Genomic DNA, 21,646 nt, shown 5'->3' with positions numbered 1-21,646 from the left:
TCTGCAGAATGGAGGAATAAAATATGGATTATAGTGGCCTTATTGGTATTCTACTATAGAACTATTGCAACTGTTAATGGAAGAAACTCTACCATTGATGGGGAGACAGTGGCCATGGTAGTTGCTGAAGGCAGAGAAATGGAGGAGGAAATGTGATGTGGGGGCATTTTCGGGACTTGGAGTTGTCCTAAATGATATTGCAGGGACAGATGTTGGACATTATATATCCTGCCATAACACACTGAATGGACTGGGGGAGAGTGTAATCTACAATGTAAACTATAATCCATGCTGTGTAGCAGTGCTCCAAAATATATTCATCAAATGCAGTGAGTGTGCCAAACTGACAAAAGAGGTGGTTGATGTGGGAGGAGTGGGGGGGGGTGTGGGGAATGGGGTATATGGGAACCTCTTATATTTTATAATGTAACATTTTGTATGATTTATGTATCTTTAAAAAAATAAGAAAAGAAAAAAATTAAAGAGGAAAAAACAATAAAGACAATATGAAGAATGAGAACAACAAAAAAGTAGCAATCAAATCTCCCCTCCCTGCCCCTTCTTTGGAAAAGTAAGTTGTTTTTGCCTACACTGGATCTGGCAAAGTGTGCAGAAACGTGGGCTGCAGTCCTCACATCTTCCTGCCATGTGATTAGGGAATATGGGATGGTAACCCTTCATGGAAGGTGAAATTTGGTAGTCTTGTTATGCAGCTTTTTCCTGGATGCTGAAAATGTTCCACAGATTCCAGAGTTCCACAATAGTTGATTCAGATAGTTCTTGCCAGTTTAGTAGGGTTGGGTAGTTTGATCTATTCCTATAGCTTCTTACCTCATCGTTTTCCCTTCTACACCTTAAGATTAAGGAATCCTAAATGGAAAGTTCAATTTTGGAGTTGATTATTAAGTATATAAAAATGAGTGGTAGTTTTTCTATGTATCTGAGAAAAAGTGTTGAGGGGAAAAAAGATCACATTCAGAATGCAGTTGGAAACTCAGAAATGAACATTTTGCAAGAAATATATAGAATATATGAGAAAATACAAATCTTTAGTGAAAGATGTAAAAGATTTGCATAAATGGAGATTTATGTCATCCCATATTGGAAATGTTGTAAAACTGTGGAGTCATTCCTAGTTATTTTGACCATTTTAGTTACACTGCATAGTGTTTTGTATGTAATGATTACTATTACTCATCAGAAAAAATAAAATAATAAAATAACAATAATAATTAAGCTGAAAAACACACCCTATCTGTTTAGTAGATACTAAAACCTGGTTGCTAACAGTAATTAAGATTACCCTCCTCAAAGTAAATAGTTATATAATCTCAGGAATGGGAAAATTTTTACCATTAGCAATTACAAAGATATAATATGTAATGTTAAAGATTGAGAGAGATGATCATAAAAATTATTTCAAAAATTTTAGGTACTTTAAAATGTCACATTTTAAACATAAGTAAACTGAAAGACAGACTATATAACAAAGAAATAATTGACAATAAATCCCTTTAAAAGTAAGTAAAGATGATTAATCTCGTAAAAAATTTACACCTTTAAAAATGATCACACTCTTTGGGAATCAATGAAATTACTTTATTGACCTATCATATTGGCAGATTTGATACTTTTTTTGTTGTAGCAATTTTGGTTTTAATGATATTACCCAATGTCACCAGAGTTTGAGGGAAATGGGCACCTCCATATCCCCTGGTAAGATTGTCAATATTTATAGCCTTTCTAGATGGCAAGTATGCTTTCTTTTCTTGCATCTTTTCCACTTAGTAAAATTTATCACAAACAAATCAAACTGATGTTCAATGACAATTATGTATCAAAACTTGGAATCAACACAAATTGAACAATGCTGAAGGATTGTTCTGTGGATGATTACAATCATATGTAATACAGAAGAGTAATTAATGATATGCAAAATTGTTTGCAATATACTATTTCAAAGTGGTTAAAATTAACCTAAAGTTTGTTTAAAAAGTTGGAGCTTTATGAAGAACTGATAGGTAGATTATATTCCTAAATACTTATTGGCTTTTTGTAAGCCAGTGACATTAGAAATAGTGGTGTTTGTATTCTTCCTATACATATTTTTTCTTAAATTTTTTCCACATGAACTTAATCACCTTATGTGAGTTTTAAAATATTCACTCATTTAAGTTTTTATCAATTGCAAGATAATTTTCTTTTTATTCTTTTTCAATGAGAAAAGCTCTAGATTTACAGAAAAAAATCATGCATAAAATACAGATATCTCATTTAACCCTGTTATTTATACACTGTTAGGCTTTATACAATCCATGAAATAACATTCTAATCATTGTACTATTACAATTATTAAAGTGTAAACACTATTGCTTCCAATAGTGTTCTTTGTGTTATACAGTTCTATTTTTTTTCTTTTAATTTTTATTGTAGTAGTATATATTAAACCTAAAATTTCCTCTTAACCACATTCAAGTATATAATTCAGGATTAGTGATGTTCACAATGTTGTGCATCACCACCATGCATTATCAAACTTTACAATCAACACAAATAGAAACTTTGTACATTTGAGAACTAACTCCCTATTCATTACCCCTATTCAGTTACTGGTAACCTATATTCTAGATTCTGAATCTATGACTTTGCTTATTCTGTTACTTCATGTAGTGAGGTTATACAGTATTTGTCCTTTTGTAACTGACTTATTTCATTCAACATGATGAGTTTTTTATATTAAAAAAATTTTTAAAAAGAATATTGTTTCCTGTATACTGCTGTCACAATGTAGGACATATACTTTGTTCCACAATACTTTGCTCTATAATAATTTAACATTTGCGATGAAGGCAACCTATTTTTCCAAGTGCCATTTTGGCTTCCCCAGTTCATTTTAAAGATCATAAGTTTGTTAAAATGATATATATTTTTTCTCAAATTAGTTGTTTAGTACATAGATGTGACTTTTACTTGTGCTAAATCACATTAGTCAAATGTAGCAGTAAATGCTAATATTTTTAGATTTTTCAGAATTTGAATGAAGGAGCCCTCTAACCTGAATATTGTGTTGTAGTGTTCAGTAGATCTATCTGCTTTATATCTTCTTTTGGTCACATCACTAATTTATAGGAATAACCAAGTTTGTGAAATCCAAATACCTGTGTCATCTCTGCTCCTAGTTAAGCTTTTTCATTTTTTTCTCTTTTCAGGCATCTGAAATAATTTCATCCTTGCACTCCTGGGTATCTTGGTTCTTGTTCTTCTTCATTAACTCTTTTGCCATGGTACTGTCCTGGAGTAGGGGTGCTTATCACAGAAGTCTTTGAGGTAAACAATGGATTCTTGGAGCACTCCATCAGATTTTGCAACATAACATAGCATAGAATGGCAAGAATTTTTATTCAAGTTTTCCTGAATAAAAAGCTAAATTTCTTCTGAATAAATAACAATAATCCTTTCAAGTCTGGTAAATAGAATAAAACACATTGCCTTTTTAAAATATACAATAAAAATAATTTTTAAGTTAAAAATAATTTTTAAGTTACCTACAAATATTACCAAGACTATCTAAATATAGTATATTGTTAAAATGTTTCATTTATTGGTACCCTTTATGCTTTTATCTCCTAATTTTGAATCAAATATGTTTACTCTTAAGTAGTAAGAAAGATGAAACCTAGGCTATACAGCCAGAACATTTAGTAGGAATTAGTTCATGTCTTCATTGGGTATTTCACTCTCTTAAACATTAATCTGCTATGATAAAGGCTTTTATTCGGATATTAGGGAAAGGAATCTTACCTCATGAGCATTTGGCTTGCATGATTCATTTTGTTGATAGCGTGAAGGCTTAAAGATAATGACACATTTAACAACTACATTTAGATAATCTTAGTAATATTTGTAAATAATCTTTGTTAACTTAAAAATCCCTAATATCTGAATAAAAACCTTGATTTTCTGACAGTACTGTCTATGTATTTGGAACCACCTATATATATAAAAATCTGTCTCGAGTTTTACTTATTGAGGAAGTAGGAAAATAAAGGCATTCTGATGACTACTTTCACAAAAAAAATTTTAATTAGCAGATTGGGAAAAATTTATCATTTTAATGTTATCAAACATCAAATGAATATTTTTTTAGGAGCCAAAAATTCAGTCTTAGTATATCTAATACTTTGTTTTGCATTCAAAACCATTATACCTGGATATATCCTGCACTTTTAAAAAATATTCTACTTAACTGTGATTCTTTAATTGTGCTTAGGTTAACCATAACCTGTATTCACATATCTGATTTGGTTTTGTCCTTTTTGTCAAGGACTCACTTAGCAGTGGTTCCAGAGCACTTTTTATGGGAGACCTTGTTACGCATCTGCAGGATTATCCTGTTACTCCTGTACAAGATTGGAATGAATAAGCCCCAAATTGGTTACTATATAAGTGCACCAAGTTTACAGCAATTAAGCTTCCCAGTTAGAGGTATGTATATCTCCTCAATATAATGTAATGCTTTGGACACCAATAGTTATAGAGAAAATGGATAAGTAATAGGCTTTAAATAAACTTGTATAAGAAGAGATAAAATACTGATAGCTAACACCAAATAGATTAAATATAAGAATATAGCATTTTGTATTAATTTATTGTTGACCCAAAGCTTTCATGGGGTTTCTGTGGGAAAAGAAGCAGATAAGTTTGGAAGAGTAGACTGCAGGAAAATCCAAAAGAAATTCAAAAGAAATCCATTTTAAACTTTGAATGGAATTTAGTAAAAATCACTAAAACTTTGTGATGAAATAGTACTGCAGAACAGGAGAGCAACCTTGAAAAGACCTGACCTTTGAATTTCTGATACACTGTCACAACCAAAAATTTCTGTTCTCTTTTACATACTTGAACTCTTCCTTGCTTAGTATTAAATTTTAATAGGGTGTTAATTAAGATAGTAATTAAGCAGAACAACTTCTCATTAACATGTTCTGTGGATTATGAAATGACTATATTTTCTTAAAAATTGTTAGTATATGCCTTTGTCTTCTAATTTTTTATTTTTTTTGTTTTAAACATTAGCACAGATGTTAAACTATTCAGTATGAACACCAACATATCCAAGTGTGGTTTAATTCCACTTCTGCTTGAGGAGCTTGTCCCAAACATGCATAGACATTTAGTAGCCTTGTAGTGGTAAATCAGCACTTTCCAGGAAACCCCCAAAGGGACAATGGGTGGCATTTGGGATTCTTGGTAGCTGTAATAGCCCTTTGGTGTCATTCTGGAACAGGACAGATAAAAAATTTTCCCACATTCATATTCAACATCAGTTTTAGGATTGTTAAATTGTCCATATACCACTAGGTGATTTAATGTCACTTAGTGATTTAAACAGAAATGTACAATAAGGCCCAGAACTAGTATGGCTCTTGTGGGACATTCTTGTCCCAGGAAGTAGTTTTAGTCTCTCTCTTATTTTAGGAGCATGCTATTTTATGTATTCATAGAGCAAAATTCTTTTCTTTCATCCTAAAAGCTTTGTCTTTAGTAAGGAAAGTATATTCATTGAATCTTGCCCTTGAATTACTATTTTAGGGGCGATGAGAGTGAATATTAAGAGAGGAGATTGATTCCCAATTTGAAGCATTGAGTCAAAACTCAGGTAATCTGCTTGTACAACCTTTATCATATCTAAAGAAGAAAATGTTATATGCCCTTAACTGTGTGACAATAGGAATGTTATACTGTCTTACAGAAGTGAGATTTTTCTTACCTAATTTTGGTTGATAATAAAACTGCAGAACCTCTATCTCTATATTTTATAAATTTAGATTGCTTAGCTTTTCTCTGTATTTTTAAAATAACAGTTTTTTCTCAATACCAAGTTATAAATCAAGTCTTCTTTAGTATATTGAAATATACATATTTATATTTACATGTGTATGCAATTTTTAATGTATTTATTGCTAGGTAATGCTGGCATAAAGTCTAATACAAAACTGAGAATTCATAGACGTACTTGTAAAGAAGGTCAGCTATATTTATATATTCAGTAAGATAAGGTAAGAACTTTAGATTGAAGAAGTCTCTTCTGCTCAGCCTTACTCCAAATCATCTATACTGTTGGACATGTTTTAAAAACTAGACAATTTATGTGACTATCTTAAGACCTAATTTAGGTCTGTTCATAATAAACAGATTCTCTCAGTAGTGAAATTATGAAATTTTAAAATTTATCTTCCAGACTCATAATGTGTAAAGGCTAATCCTAATTTTTGAGAGTTAAATTGAACACATAATGCCTTCTGTGTCACCGGTTCTAGTCTTGAATGTACCTTCCAGTGTAGAATTGGATTGACCTCATAATAGATGGATGTGCACTGACAGAGAAATTACCAGTGAGTTCACCATTTTATAGGTTGAGAATTGAGTCATAGAAACAGGTTAAGCAAATTGACATTTGTGTGTTGGTGTAAAACCATTTTTTTTAATCTAAAACTTTATAAGTTAAAGGTCAACAGAAAAGCACCAAATTTTAGTTCTCACATGGAAATTAAATATTAAAGATTTATTGGAAAATCTATATGTCAGGCATGCAGTTACTCTTGCCAGGGAGAGAACAACCATGGATTAGTTGGAATAATCACAGGAAGAAGCTACCCCAGACACTATCAATTAATTTCACTAAATGACAAATCCAAGATTAACAGATGAAGTTTGGCTTGCCTATCCCCTTTTTTAAAATAAATTAATTAATTTTCAATGTGTAAAAATCAGAAACTTCATATGAAAGTACAGATTTCTGACTTTTTAGGGGGGAAAAATTGACAATGCTGGCCTCTGGAATCTTTTAGAAGAGGATATGGTACTCTCTAATTTTTGACAGTCCCATTACTATTTTTCTTAAACATAATCTTCATGCATTTAATAACTGTTTGGTGCCAATAAGAATCAGTGTTTGCAGTCTTAGTGCTCACCTCTGTCAACATATATCAACAATTTTATTGGTGATACCAAACTTTTACTTCCAGTTCAATGTTGTGCACAGGGGGAGTTGGTAGTTAAGTACTAGATGTTCATTAAAAAATAATTAATGATAAGAAGAATTGGTGCAGAACATCATTTATGTATTTGGTAATGTGGACTCAGTGTCCCATGGGTATAAGAGTAGCTTATTAAATATTTGAAATTGACCAATTGAAAACATTATTGTGAAATATTATTATTGTGAAAACTATTGAGACCCTGGAATTCTAGTTTTATGTGTCTGTGAGTTTATTTTTAAACTAAAAATAAAATTATCCAGCAGGCAGTCATCAAATTGAGCCCTATTTTCTAGAGCTGTTTCCAAATTAATATACCATTATACTTATCCTTTTTTGTCTTGAAAGCAAAATATTTATTACCAAATCACTTCTATGTGACAGACTTTGAATGACTGATAGCTTATATTTTTTCAGCATATAAATGCCCAGACGGTTTTACTGAATGTTATAACAATGAAAACCTCACAGATGTGTGTTTTTCCTATAGAAATAATTTTAATAAGCATTTAGTAAGTTGTCCCCGAATTATTCTTTCTTGCCTAATATAATTACTGCAACACAAATATACAAAATTATAAAGAATGTATGACAGCTTTTTCTTTTCTTCTGTTAATTTGTATTACTTTGGTCACAATATGTGTATTTCAGATACTACATTTCTGCAAGAATTTAAAAATATTTACTGTGGTCATATCTTATTTGGGCTAATGGGAATACTTGCATCTAATTTGTGGTTGGTACACATAGTGGCATCCATTATTTAAGCTGTATTCTTTGTGTACTAGATAACATGAAGATTCCAAGGAGTCAAACTTGGGATTTCCTTTTTTTTTTTTTTTATTGATTTTGTAAAAATATTACATTAAAAAAATATATATGAGGATCCATTCAACCCCACCACCACCACCCCACCACTCCCCCCCCAGCAACACTCATTCCCATCATCATGACACATCCATTGCATTTGGTAAGTACATCTCTGGGCACCTCTGCACCTCATGGTCAATGGTCCACATCATGGCCCATACTCTCCGCCATTCCATCCAGTGCGCCCTGTGAGGATTTACAATGTCTGGTGATTGCCCCTGAAGCACCATCCAGGGCAGCTCCAAGTCCCAAAGACGCCTCCACATCTCGTCTCTTCCTGCCATTCCCCATACCCATTAGCCACCATGTCCACTTTTCCCACTCCAATGCCACCTTTTCTCTGTGGACATTGGATTGGTTGTGTCCATTGCACCTCTATGTCAAGAGGAGGCTCAGATTCCACATGGATACTGGATGCAATCCTCCCGCTTTCAGTTGTAGGCACTCTAGGCTCCATGGTGTGGTGGTTGTCCTTCTTCAACTCCATCTTAGCTAAGTGAGGTGAGTCCAATAAATCAGATTGTAGGTGCTGGAGTCTGTTGAGTTTCAGGGCCTGGCTATCACATTGTCAGTCCAGAGATTCAGATCCCCTAAATATATCTTAAACCCCAACACCAAGTACAACTCCAGCACAGTAGCATGAAAGTCTTATGAAGAGAGATCCCATCTGAGTCCAGATTCATCACGCATAAACACCAGCTCCAAAGAAGGGCCATCTGACATGGCAGTTAAACCCCATCTGCCATTACCATAGCACCCATGGGTCTCTTTAGCCCTCAAAGGAACCAATACCTGGGGGTTGTATCTACTTTATCTGTCTCTTAGACTCTGCTCAGTTGTGCATAGGGCAATCCTTCTGACAGCCTCCAGACTCTGTTTTAGAGACTCGTAGCTGTATAAACTCATTTCTCCTTTCCATTTCCCCCTTAGATTAGGTCAAACAGCATTTTAAAGTCATGTTATTTTAGGTAGACAGGGATATTCTGCTGATCCGCATTGAACCTTCCATTCAAGGTCATTTTCCAGTTGTATTATCAGTTGGTAGTTGATAGTGATCCCTCAGTGCCAGGGAGGCTCATCCCCAGGTGTCATGTCCCACGCTGGGGGGAAGGCATTGCATTTACATGCTGAGTTTGGCTTCGAGACTGGCCACATTTGAGCAACATGAAGGCTGTCAGGAGGAAATTCCCAGGCACAATGCTGCTCTAGGCCTTGTTCTTATTTCAGGCATATCAGCTCACAAGCATAGTCATTAGTATCAGGGGCTCACTGTTGGACCCTCATTCCTTCCCGGTCCTTGCCGCTGCACCTGGGAGACTGTCGCTGCTCCCCTAGGGACCAAAACAGAGTACCACCAGCCAGGAACCCAGTACCCCCCCAGGTTTAGTTTTTAATTGTTGCCACTATGGGTATATCCAAACATTGCCATGCACCCTGGACATATGTCCTGTATAGCTCCCTGTCAGCCATATATCACCTGTCAATAGTATCCTATACCAGTATTCCTCTGTTGCCATTGTTGAACCACTCTGTGATCCAGAACTTCCTGAAAATTGAAGCCCAATATAATGTCAGGATCCCTTACTAGCAAAATGGCATATAGCGATGGGTTTAAAGGTTAGATATAGAATACGTGTTGACTTGGAAAAAATTCTACATCCTATCTTTTTCTTTTTCTTTTTTTTCCCTAATTATTGAACTTCTCTGAACAAGAGCCCTAGACCACAGCAATTCATATATATAATATATAGCACTCCCACACATCCATCACAAAACCTTTTCCTTTCCACAGCGATACTCTTACACCCTATTCACATCATTTTTACTTAAAGTGATGTACAGAGTCTGAGACAATAGCTTTCAAACAAGGTGACATCTGTGCTTACATTGTGGTGCATACTTTAGGATACACAGTTTTCTAATTTTTTAGTTATCCTATGTTTTACATTATGGTTTACATTATCAGTCTGTCGTCTCCTATATGTTATGGTGTAATATTACATGTTTTATATCCATCCTTGTGTACTCTCGTGAAACTCCTCTCTTACCCTCCATTTACCTTGGTTCCACACATTTAACATCCATTTTCCCATCCACCTTGGTGCCCGCAGTGACAGCCAACCTCTGTTTCCTGAGGAGCTACGTCCACAGATAGTTGGAATAGTGTTCAGGGCCTAACTTGCTCAACTGCCCCAATGCCCTAGGAGCCACCCTTTCTCTCGAGAGATACAGTTCCCTCTATTTGATGGCATTAGTCCTCCCCAGGATGTGGGTCCACCCCCACTCTCACTACTTGGGTCTCTAGCCAATGGTGCCACCCACTCTGGCAAAATGAGCATTCAGACATTCCCCAGGAGCCCGTCCCGCATCGGACCATGCCCTCCGAGGATTCTAAACAGGTAACCCTCTTAATTATATTTTGATATGATTTTCTTGGCATTTTACTCTCCACCAACACCTGACACTCTTCTATGTTCATGTGCTACCCTACCTCCCCCCACTTTTGGGCAATATTACCCATCAGCCCATCCACAGCCACCCTCAAACCTGCAAAGCCCCTCCCAAAGGCAACCCTTTGCCCCCATTTTATCTCTTCTTTGTGTTCATACTTACCACCAGCTCATCATAAATTCCACCCCTGCAGATGTCGGTTCACTTCCTTCCTCCATGCCCAGATTTCCTGTAAGCCTATCATTCAGTTTCTTGCTCTCTGAGGCAGCTTGCTTATTTCATATCATTGAGGTCATGTAGTATTTATCCTTCAATGCCTGGGTTGCTTCACTCAACATAAGGTTCTCAAGATTCATCCAGGTTATCACATGTGTTTGTAGTGTATTTGTTCTTACAGCCAAGTAGTATTCTATTGTATGTATATACCATATTTTATTGATCCACTCATCTGTTGATGGGCATTTAGGGTGATTCCAACTTTTGGCAATAGTGAACAATGCTGCTATGAACATTGGTGTACATATATCAGTTTGTGTCCTTGTTTTCAGTTCTGATGGGTATATACCCAGCAGTGGTATTGCTTGGGTCATATGGCAAATCTATGGCTAGTTTTTTGAGAAACCGCCATACTGTCCTCCAGAATGGTTGGATCCTTCTGCATTCCTACCAGCAGTGGATGAGTGTTCCCCTTTCTTCACATCCTCTCCAGCATTTATATTCTTCTGTTTTTTTTATAGCTGCCAATCTTATGAGAGTAAGATGTTATCTCATTGTAATTTTGATTTGCGTTTCCCTGATAGCTAAAGATTTGGAGCATTTTTTCATGTGCTTTTTAGCCATTTGTATTTCTTCTTTGGAGAAGTGTCTGTTTAAATCTTTTTCCCATTTTTTAAATGGGTTGTTTATCTTTTTATTTTCAAGATATAGGAGTTCTTTATATATGCAAGTTATAAGTTTCTTATCAGATATATGGTTGCCAAATATTTTCTCCCACTGTGTGGGCTCCCTTTTTACTTTCTTGACAAACTCCTTTGAGGTGCAGAAGGCTTTAATTTTGAGGAAGTCCCATTTATCTATTAGTTCTATTGTTGCTCGTGCTTTCGGTGTGATATTCATGAATCCATTTCCTATTACAAGGTCCTGTAGATGTTTCCCTACACTGCTTTCTAAGGTTTTTATGGTCTTGGCTCTTATATTTAGGTCTTTGATCCATCTTGAGTTGATCTTTGTATAAGGTGTGAGATGGTAATCCTCTTTCATTCTTCTACATATGGCTATCCAGTTCTCCAGACACCATTTGTTGAATCGGCCATTCTGTCTCAATTGAGAGGGTTTGGTGGCTTTATCGAATATTATGTGGCTATATATGTGAGGTTCTATATCAGAGCTTTCAATTCAATTCCATTGGTCTGTGTGTCTCTCCTTATGCCAATACCATGCTGTTTTCACTACTGTAGTTTTGTAGTATGTTTTGAAGTCAGGTAGTGTGATTCCTCCAATTTCGTTTTTCTTTTTCAGTATGTCTTTGGCTATTTGGGGTCTCTTTCCTTTCCAAATAAATTTCATAGTTAGTTTTTCTACTTCCTTAAAGAAGGCTGTGTTGATTTTTATTGGGATTGCATTGAATGTGTAGATCAGTTTTGGTAGGATAGACATCTTAATAATAGTCAGTCTTCCTATCCATGAACAAGGAATATTCTTCCATTTATTTAGGTCTTCTTTGATTTCCTTGAACAGTCTTGTATAGTTCTCGGTGTATAAATTTTTTACCTCTTTAGTTAAATTTATTCCTAAGTATTTGATTTTTTTATTTACTATTGTGAATGGTATTTGTTTCTTGATTTCCTCCTGATCTTGCTCATTATTGGTGTACAGAAATGCTACTGATTTTTGCGCATTGATCTTATAACCTGCGACTTCACTAAACTCATTTATGAGTTCTAGAAGCTTTGTTGTAGATCTCTCAGGGTTTTCTATGTATAGGATCATGTCATCTGCAAATAATGAAATTTTGACTTCTTCCTTTCCAATTTGAATGCCTTTTATATCTGGTTCTTGCCTCAGTGCTCGAGCAAGTACTTCCAAGACAATGTTAAATAGGAGCGGAGACAATGGGCATCCTTGTCTTGTTCCTGAGTTTAGAGGGAAGGATTCTAGGATTTCTCCATAGTAAACAATGTTGGCTTTAGGTTTTCGTATATACTCTTTATCATGTTCAAAAAATTTCCTTGTATTCCAATCTTTTAGAGTGTTTTTATCAAGAAAGGGTGCTGTATTTTTTCAAATGCTTTTTCTGCATCTATAGATATAGTCATGTGATTTTTTTTCCCTCATTCTGTTTATATGGTGTATTACATTGATTGATTTTCTTATGTTGAACCATCCTTGCATACCTGGGATGAATCCCACTTGGCGGTGGTGTATAATTCGTTTAATGTGTTGTTGAATATGGTTAGCAAGTATTTTGTTAAGTATTTTTGCATCTAAGTTCATTAGAGAAATTGGTCTGTAATTTTCCTTTCTTGTGGTGTCTTTGTTTGGCTTTGGTACTAGGGTCCTATTGGCATCTAGAAGGAATTCAGCAATGTTCTTTCTGTTTTGATTTTTTTTAATAGTTTCAGCAGGATTGGTGTTAGTTCTTTCCGGAATGTTTTGTAAAATTCACCTGTGAAGCCGTCTGGCCCTGGGCTCTTCTTAGTTGGGAGATTTTTAATGACTGATTCTATCTCTCTGCTTGTGATTGGTTTGTTAAGATCATCAATTTCTTCTTTTGTCAATACGGGCTGCTTATGTGTTTCTAGGAATTTGTCCATTTCCTCTAAATTGTCATTTTTTTGGAATATAGTTTTTCAAAGTATCCTCTTATGATAGTCTTTATTTCTGTGGGGTCAGTGGTGATATCGCCTTTCTCATTTCTTATTTTGTGTATTTGCATCTTCTCTCTTTTTTTCTTTGTTAGTCTCGCTAAAGGTTTGTCAATTTTGTTGATCTTCTCTAAAAACCAGCTCTTGGTCTTGTTTATCTTTTCAAGTGCTTTCTTATTTTCTATTTCATTTAGTTCTGCTCTTATCTTTGTTATTTCCTTCCTTCTTCTTCCTGTTGGGTTACTTTGTTGTTGTTTTTCTAATTCCTTCAAATGTGCATTTAGTTCTTCACTTTTCCCTCTCTCTTCTTTTTTGATATATGAATTTATGGCTATAAATTTCCCTCTCAGTACTGCTTTTGCTGCATCCCATAAATTTTGGTATGTTGTGTTATCATTATCATTTGATTCAAGGTAGTCATTGATTTCTTTTGAGATTTCCTCTTTGACCCACTGTTTTTCTATGAGTGTGCTGTTTAATTTCCAAATCTTGGTGTGAAACCTGGGCTTCTGTCCCTTGCAAATTTCCAGCTTGTCTCCACTGTGGTCAGAGATATTGTTTTGTATGATTTCAATCTTTCTGAATTCATTCAGCCTTTCTTTGTGGCCTAGCATATGGTCTATCTTGGAGAATGATCCATGTGCACTTGAGAAAACTGTATATCCTGCTGTGTTTGGGTGTAATGCTCTATATATGTCTATTAGTTCCAGCTCCTCTAATATACTGTTCAAATGTTTTGTTTCTTTAGTGATTCTCTTTTGAGATGTTCTGTCCAGAGTTGATAGTGGTGTATTAAAATCCCCCACTATGATTGTAGATGCATCTATTGTTTCACTTAATTTTTCCAGCATTTGCCTCACGTATTTAGAGGCGCCCTTGTTAGGAGCATAAATATTTATGATTGTTCGATCTTCTTGACAGTTTGTCCCTTTCACTAAAATGTAGTATCCTTCTTTGTCTCTCACAATTGTTTCACATTTAAAGTCTATTTTGTCTGATATTAATATAGCTACCCCTGCCTTTTTTTCGTTATTGTTTGGTTGTATGATGGTTTTCCAGCCATTCACTTTCAATCTCCATGCGTCTCTGGGTCTAAGATGTGTCTCTTGTAGACAGCATACAGATGGGTCATATTTCCTTATCCAATGTCCCAGTCTGAATCTTTTGATAGGTGAGTTTAATCTGTTGACATTCAAAGTTATTAATTTCAAGGAATTTTTTGTGTTAGCCATATTTTGATTGGATTTGTGTTTGTCATTTCTTGTTTGTATTTTTTTCCCTTCTCTTTTTGTCTTTTTTCTATTGTTGCTGTTGCTCTTATACTGTCCTCCAACTTTGCCTGTCCTGTTTTTTCCTTTCTTCCTGAAGAACTCCCTTTAGAATTTCTTGACGGGAAGGTTTCTTGTTGGTATACTCTTTCAGTTTCTGTTTGTCTGTGAATATTTTGAACTCTCCATCATGTTTGAATGTTAGGTTAGCTGGATAGAGTATTCTTTTTTTTTTTTTAAAGATTTATTTATTTATTTAAATCCGCCCCCCTCCCCTGGTTGTCTGTTCTCTGTGTCTATTTGCTGTGTCTTGTTTCTTTGTCTGCTTCTGTTGTCAGCGGCATGGGAAGTGTGGGCAGCGCCATTCCTGGGCAGGCTGCACTTTCTTTTCACGCTGGGCGGCTTTCCTCACGGGCGCACTCCTTGCGTGTGGGGCTCCCCCACGCAGGGGACACCCTTGCGTGGCACAGCACTCCTTGCGCGCATCAGCACTGTGCATGGCCAGCTCCACACGGGTCAAGGAGGCCTGGGGTTTGAACCGCGGACCTCCCATATGGTAGATGGACGCCCTAACCACTGGGCCAAAGTCCGTTTCCCAAGGATAGAGTATTCTTGGTTGGAATTTTTTTTCCTTTAGTACCTTGACTATATCATACCACTGCCTTCTTGCCTCCATGGTTTCAGATGAGAAATCAGCACTTAATCTTATGGAGCTTCCCTTGTATGTGATGGTTTTCTTTTCTCTTGCTGCTTTTAGGATTTTCTCTTTGTCTGGAGCATTGGATAATTTGACAAGTATATGTCTTGGGGTGGGCCTGTTGGGGTTTATGACTAGTGGAGTGTGCTGTGCTTCTTAGATATGTACATCTGTCTCTTTCAGTAGGTTTGGGAAGTTTTCAGCCATTATTTCCTGCAACACTCCTTCTGACTCCTTTCCCATCTCTTCTCCTTCTGGAATGCCTATAATACGTATGTTTCAGCGTTTTGCATTGTCATTCAGATCCCTAAGTCCTAGCTGGATTTTTTCTATCTTTTTATCGACCCCTTCTACTATCTGTTTGATTTCTGATGTACTGTCTTCCACCTCACTAATTCTCTGCTCTGCCTCTTCTAGTCTGCTGATATTTGCTGCAAGTGTATTTTTGATTTCTTGAACTATGGTGTTCATTCACATCATATCTGTTATCTTTTTGCGTATGTCTGCAATTTCCCCTCCAAATGATGTCTTCATGTTGTTAACCTCTTTCATTACTTCATCAAATTTGTTGCTGATAAATGTTCTGAAATCTTTCATTGCTTGTGCAAAGTTCTGCTCCCCTTCCTGATTTTTGGTTTGTTGATTGGATTCAGCCATGTTTTCCTGATTACTGGTTTGGTGTGTAGATTTTTGTTGCTTTCTGGTCATTATTTAATCTTGACAGATTTAATCAGTTCCTTAGCTTCTTTGTCTACTCTTGGAGATTAATTTGTTGTTGTTTTTGCATAAGTGTTATATCTTCTCTTTGTCACTTTGTTCTTCTTATTCTAATTTCTTGTTGTTGGTTAAGTTCACTTTAAAGGAAAGTATTAATGCTGGGGAAAGGCAATTGTGTAAGCAAGGGAAAAGTGTAAAGTAGTATTGGTGATATATGTTAACAAAGCAAGAATATGAGATCTGGGAGGATGGAGGTTAGATTCATGTAAATTGTGTAGAGTTATAGCAGTAGGTAGAGTACCTATTATGAGGTAGATGATTGAATATGGGAGGAATATGGTATGAGCTAAAAAGCTATTGTTTTTGTGAGATAGGGAAAAAGAAAAGAAAGGTAATAGTTTCAAGAGTGGATAACAGACAGAAAACAAAACAAAGGTATTAGAAATTAAGACTTAGATACTTCATGGATCAAAGAAAGGGAGGTGGGAGGTGGAATATAGGAGAGACAGTAGATGATGGCAGATATTAAGATGTAGGGGAAAGAGGATAGTGTAGGCAGCCTAAATCAGTTCACACAGAAATGAGGCAGTGGAAGATGAGAAAACCCCAGCAAATGTGAGGTGTTTCCTGCCATACCTATTGTATAATTGAGTTAAAATAAAATAAGTAGAAGATGAGGGACACGAGGGAGAGAGAAAACAGTAAAAGAAAAAAAATTTAAAAATTTAAAAAAGGGGGGGAAGAGAAGAAAGGAAGAAAGGAAAAGGGGGTGGGCAAAGGGTGGGGAACAGGTAGGGGAAAGAAAAAAAAACAGATATACACGAACCACAATTAAAACACCAAATACACAACAACAACCACAAAAAAAACCCTAAATAACTGAATAAAAAATAGACTTTGGGGGATATGCGGTGAGAAAAGACTAGGGGATAATGCGATGTTAGCAATCAGGACATTAAAAAAAGTAAAAAATAAGACAAAATGAAAATAAAAACAAAACAAAATGAAACGATAAAGAAAAAACGCCAACATTGAAGGCTAGGGCATTCAAGGACCTCAGATGGACCTCAGGGCGTGATGGATTCAGGGGTGGAAAATCTGAGATATTAAAGACTCAAGAGGTGTGATTCTCTGGGGTGTGGGCCACCAGAGTTTAGGGGATTCAGACCTGGCAACCTCCAATCTGGTCAACAGGAAGCCTAGGAGCCCCTCAGTGTAACACAGCCCTCAGGGATCCCCACAGCTGGGCGCCACCCTATGGGGGAAGTCAGATCCGCAAACTCTATATTATGTCTGAACCCTGCAATTCACTTACTTAGTAGGGCTCATTAATGTGGGTATATCGTCACTTCAGCTTTTGGACAGCTCCCAACCTGTGCTTCCACAACACTGCCACTTGAGGGCGCCTTTACACCGCAGACACTTTACTGGCACAGATCCGAAGCCCGGTCCCCGACGCCAAAAACAGATTCCAAAACCAGAATTCCCAAGCTTCACAAAATATTCCCTAATCGGCTTCCAGACATGTCCCCCTCCCTCGCCGCACCCTGAAACAACTTCCCAATTACGTCCCTTTATTGCCTACAGCCTAATTCGGTTGCAGATCAGCAGCCGGGCTTGTGGGGGCAGGGCTTCAGGCAGAAGCGCTATTATTTGTGTCCGCAATCAAAAATTTCCCCTGCTTCACAACAAAACACCTTCTATCTCCCCAAATCGATCCGCAAAGGCGACCCATCGCATCAACCCACCAACAGTCCACCCGGGACTCGCGAACTCCCCAACACCGCAGAGCCACCAAAAAGCTGAGCCGCTGCGCGGCACCGCGGCTCCACCCACCCTCAAGAGGGAGGAACCCGTGTGCGGGTCTCACCTCCGGGCAATAGAACCCAAATTATATCTTATAGACCAATCCTCTCCGTTACCTTTCCACCAAATTGATGTCCAGACACTTCCTGCCCTGCAAAAATCCCGAAAAAGCCCCGCCTCGGAGAACCTCCAGCTGCGCCCAGCCAATTCTTCCCAGGAGAGATCGCAAGGCAAGTTCACTCAGCGACCATCTTGCTTCCTCCAGTATTTCCTTTATTAATAAATTATCACTTTTAATATTAATTTTAAAAATTTTATAGTATACATAACTGCCTGCTCAGAAAGCAATTGAAGCAACTCAAATTTGTAAAATGAATAAAGACTGTATAAAGGGATCAAGTTCAAGTTTCTGTATAGTACCTTCTTTGGAGACTCAAACTGGCTCAATAAAAGTGAAACACCGACCTCAGATTAATATGTTGGACATAGGACATCCACTGAACCTTCATTATGTAGGTGGGTATTATTGTGGTAGACCTCAGATATCCATTAAGATAACACATTCTTAATGATAGAAATAGTGCAAATCCTTGCATGAATTTAACATATTGCAAATTTGATTATTTAGCAATGTCTTGTTAGCTTGCTACTAAGTTTTAAATAAAATTTAGATAATAGGAAAAAAAAAAACCCTATATTTATAAAGCCAGATGAAACCAAATCCCATTCCTGCCTAGGAATAGTGATATATTTTCCTTTACTACCATTTATCCCCAGGTTACATGGATATTCTCTGATAGTTTATTAAATTTATCCTAGTTCCCCAAAGCAGTGAAAAGAATAGTATATGCTAGAAACTTTTAGAATGTATAAAGTAACAAAGTAATTTAAGCATGAGCATGACATGAAATTTATCTGAATATATTCTCAAAACTCTATCATTATCATTATTTTAGTGGGGCAACATAATTGGGCTAACTAGGTATTTCATATGGTTGAAATAATATAACTCATTTTATTGTAAAGGATTTTTTATGTTACTTTTCTTGTAAGAGCTTTGTTAAAATAAAATTCACATTGTCATACAGTTAACCCATTTAAAGTGTACAATTCAATGATTTTTCATGTATATAGAGTTGTGCCAAGTAACTTGACAGTCAGTTTTAGAATATTTTCATCACCCTAAAAGGAAACCCCTTATCTGTTAGCCATCATTCTCAGAGTCCTTGATAATTGCCAATCTACTTTTTCTATATATACAGATTTCCCTATTCCGGAACTTCTTATAAACAGGAACATAAAATATGTGGTCTTTTGTGACTGGCTTTTTTTACTTACTGTGTTTTCAAGGTTTATCGATGTTGTATCTTATATCAGTATCATTTCTTTTTGAACCCAAATATCCCATTGTGTGGACAAACCCATATTTTGCTTATTCATTCATCATTTTTTAGACATGTGGGCTTTATATTATTCTTCAAAGAACTCTTCATTGCTTTATAGCCATATCAAAATATACAACCTGAATTCTCCTTACTTATTTAGTTTGACACTAAGTGACTCTAGACATTTATCAACCAATAAAAAATTTTTCCAATAAGGATAATTCTGAAGTGTATCATGGGTTCTAGATAATTGCAGGAAAGGAAGTGTTTGAACAAAAACTGGGCCATGGGAATCACAGAATGGAAGGGGCTTTTAAAATTCCCTTGTGTTAGTACTTGTTCTAATCATGAAGAAAAAGAACAGAAAGAGATAAAGTGATATAATCATTGGAGTAAATGTTATTTTAAGGTTATACTGTTTTGAAAGGGTAAGGACTATTTTGATGTGAATTCTTATGTATTCTTTAAGTTATTTTCTGTATTTGGTAGTCATACTAGATATTATAACCTTTATCTTACCCACACCTCAAAATGGTAGTTGGTGATGTGATTTGAATTTCTTTGTAACACTGTTATCTAATGGATGTGTTAGGATAGTGTGGTTTTATATGTGAAGCATATTGCCTGTTTACATATTTTTGGAAAGGACTTTTGTCAACAAATTTAATAAGCTAGTCCAATTTTTTATCTTGGTAAGTCTAGTTAAATGTTGTAAAATTCATAATGCTGCTGTTATGTGGTATGAAAAACACTTATTCTTTTTTAGTGAGCATGTTTCAGCTTTCTAAGCATGGATCTTCCTGTGGTTATTGAGGCATTTGTCAAGTATCCTTTCTGATGTAAGAAAGTATGTCCCAGAGAGATCAATGTAATTCCAAATATAAATAATTAAATAACAACTCAAAGAACAAAATAGCATAGACTCTAGCATAGTATACTTATATATAAAAGATGGATTTTTAAAAATTGTGATATAGAATTTGAATAAACTGCACCGTTTGGAAGGTATTTTTATTTTTATTGTTTAAAATCTTTATAAATTTCTTTTCCTAATGATTTGCCAAAGAATAGATGGAAAAATGGAAACAAATGAGTGATATTTTCTTTTAAAAATATTTAATCAAATACACCTTGTAGATTCTGTAGCTTTGTCTCAGAGAGATATTTAGATTATAGTAAAAGTTATACCATTTAAGGATGAAAATCCAATTTTCTTAATAAAGGATAATACTTTATATGGATAAAAAATAATTTTCTTATTCCTTATTTCTTCCACAATCCTTTTCCTTAATTTATTATTAAAGGTATAGATCAGGATCAACAAAATTTGTCTATAAAAAGCCACATAGTAATTATTTTAGGCTTTGTGGACCATACATTGTCACATGAAAGCAACCATAGAAATATGTTAAAAATAGTAAGCATGTTTATGTTGTAATACAATTTTAGTTAAACAAATAAATGCTAGGTTAGATTTGCCCTGTGGACTGTAGTTTACTGACCCATGATTTAGATATATCTTATTGGGAATTAATTGAAGATCAGCTTAATATGTAAATGCTTGGCCTTTATTTATTTATTTATTTTGGTAATAACTTTACAAAGTTTGTAATAATATAAGCCAATTTATTTTCTTTTCCCCTCCCCCTTCCCCCTTCCTTCTCTCCTCCCCTCTCCACCGCTTGCTGTTTTTTCCTGTGTTCCTTTGCTGTTGATCTTCTGCATCTATTTCTCTTTTTGTCTTTTCTTCTCATCTTTCTTCTCTAGGATTCACTGGGATTCAATACTGGGGACCTTGAATGTAGAGAGTCCCTTGTCAATTGTGCCACCTCAGTTCCTGTTTTCTGCTGCACCTGGCCTTAAATCTCCCATTCCTTTCTCTTGTGTTGCAGTATCATCTTGCTGCATGATTCACTTGCCTGGGCACTGGCTCACCATGTGGTACTTGGCTTACCACATGGGCACTGGCTTACCATGTTGGCACTCAGCTTGCCACACAAGCACTCAGCCTTTCACATGGGCATGCTTTTTTTTTTTTTAAACAGGAGGCCCCAGGGATTGAACCTGGGTCCTGCTGCATGGTAGGTGGAAGCCCAATCACTTAAACCACATCCTTTTCCCCAATTTATTTTAAATAACCAAGTTCTAAAAGGAATGGCTCGTGCTTGTGGGCAGAGGTTTAAAGAAAGTAGAGTGATCAAATGGAAATTCAAAATCAGTAGTATCACATTTTTATTGACTCTGATGTAGATTCCACATACACCTCACAGTTTGCTCCTTAACTGATTTTAACCAGGTATCTGCTTTTCTTTGGATGGACAATGGATTTTAAACTTCTTCCTGGATGCCACCCTTACCTCCGTGATTAGAGATGATGATGTCAAAGAATTGATGGGATTTTTCATCTTACTTGGAGGCAGTATGTTTTTGGCTGCTAATGTGACCTTGGAACTCTGGATGATTACAGCACGGTAATACTTAAACTCTTTTGAAAGACTGAGTCACAATAGACTTGTAAGCCTTTCCACATCTTACTTAGTGTGAAACA

The 21,646-nt window shown here is 35.9% G+C and overlaps 1 pseudogene; it reads left to right on the top strand.

The window, feature by feature from the left end:
- The window catches only part of LOC139438242 (membrane-bound transcription factor site-2 protease-like), a 46,041-nt pseudogene extending 24,468 nt beyond the window's left edge, over positions 1–21,573 (top strand).
- Positions 21,574–21,646: the final 73 nt, after the last annotated feature.

Source organism: Dasypus novemcinctus, chromosome Y (assembly GCF_030445035.2).
Source record: "Dasypus novemcinctus isolate mDasNov1 chromosome Y, mDasNov1.1.hap2, whole genome shotgun sequence".
Taxonomy (NCBI): Eukaryota; Metazoa; Chordata; class Mammalia; order Cingulata; family Dasypodidae; genus Dasypus; species Dasypus novemcinctus.
The sequence above is the reverse complement of the archived record's forward strand: the minus strand, read 5'-3'. Positions and strand labels throughout refer to the sequence as shown.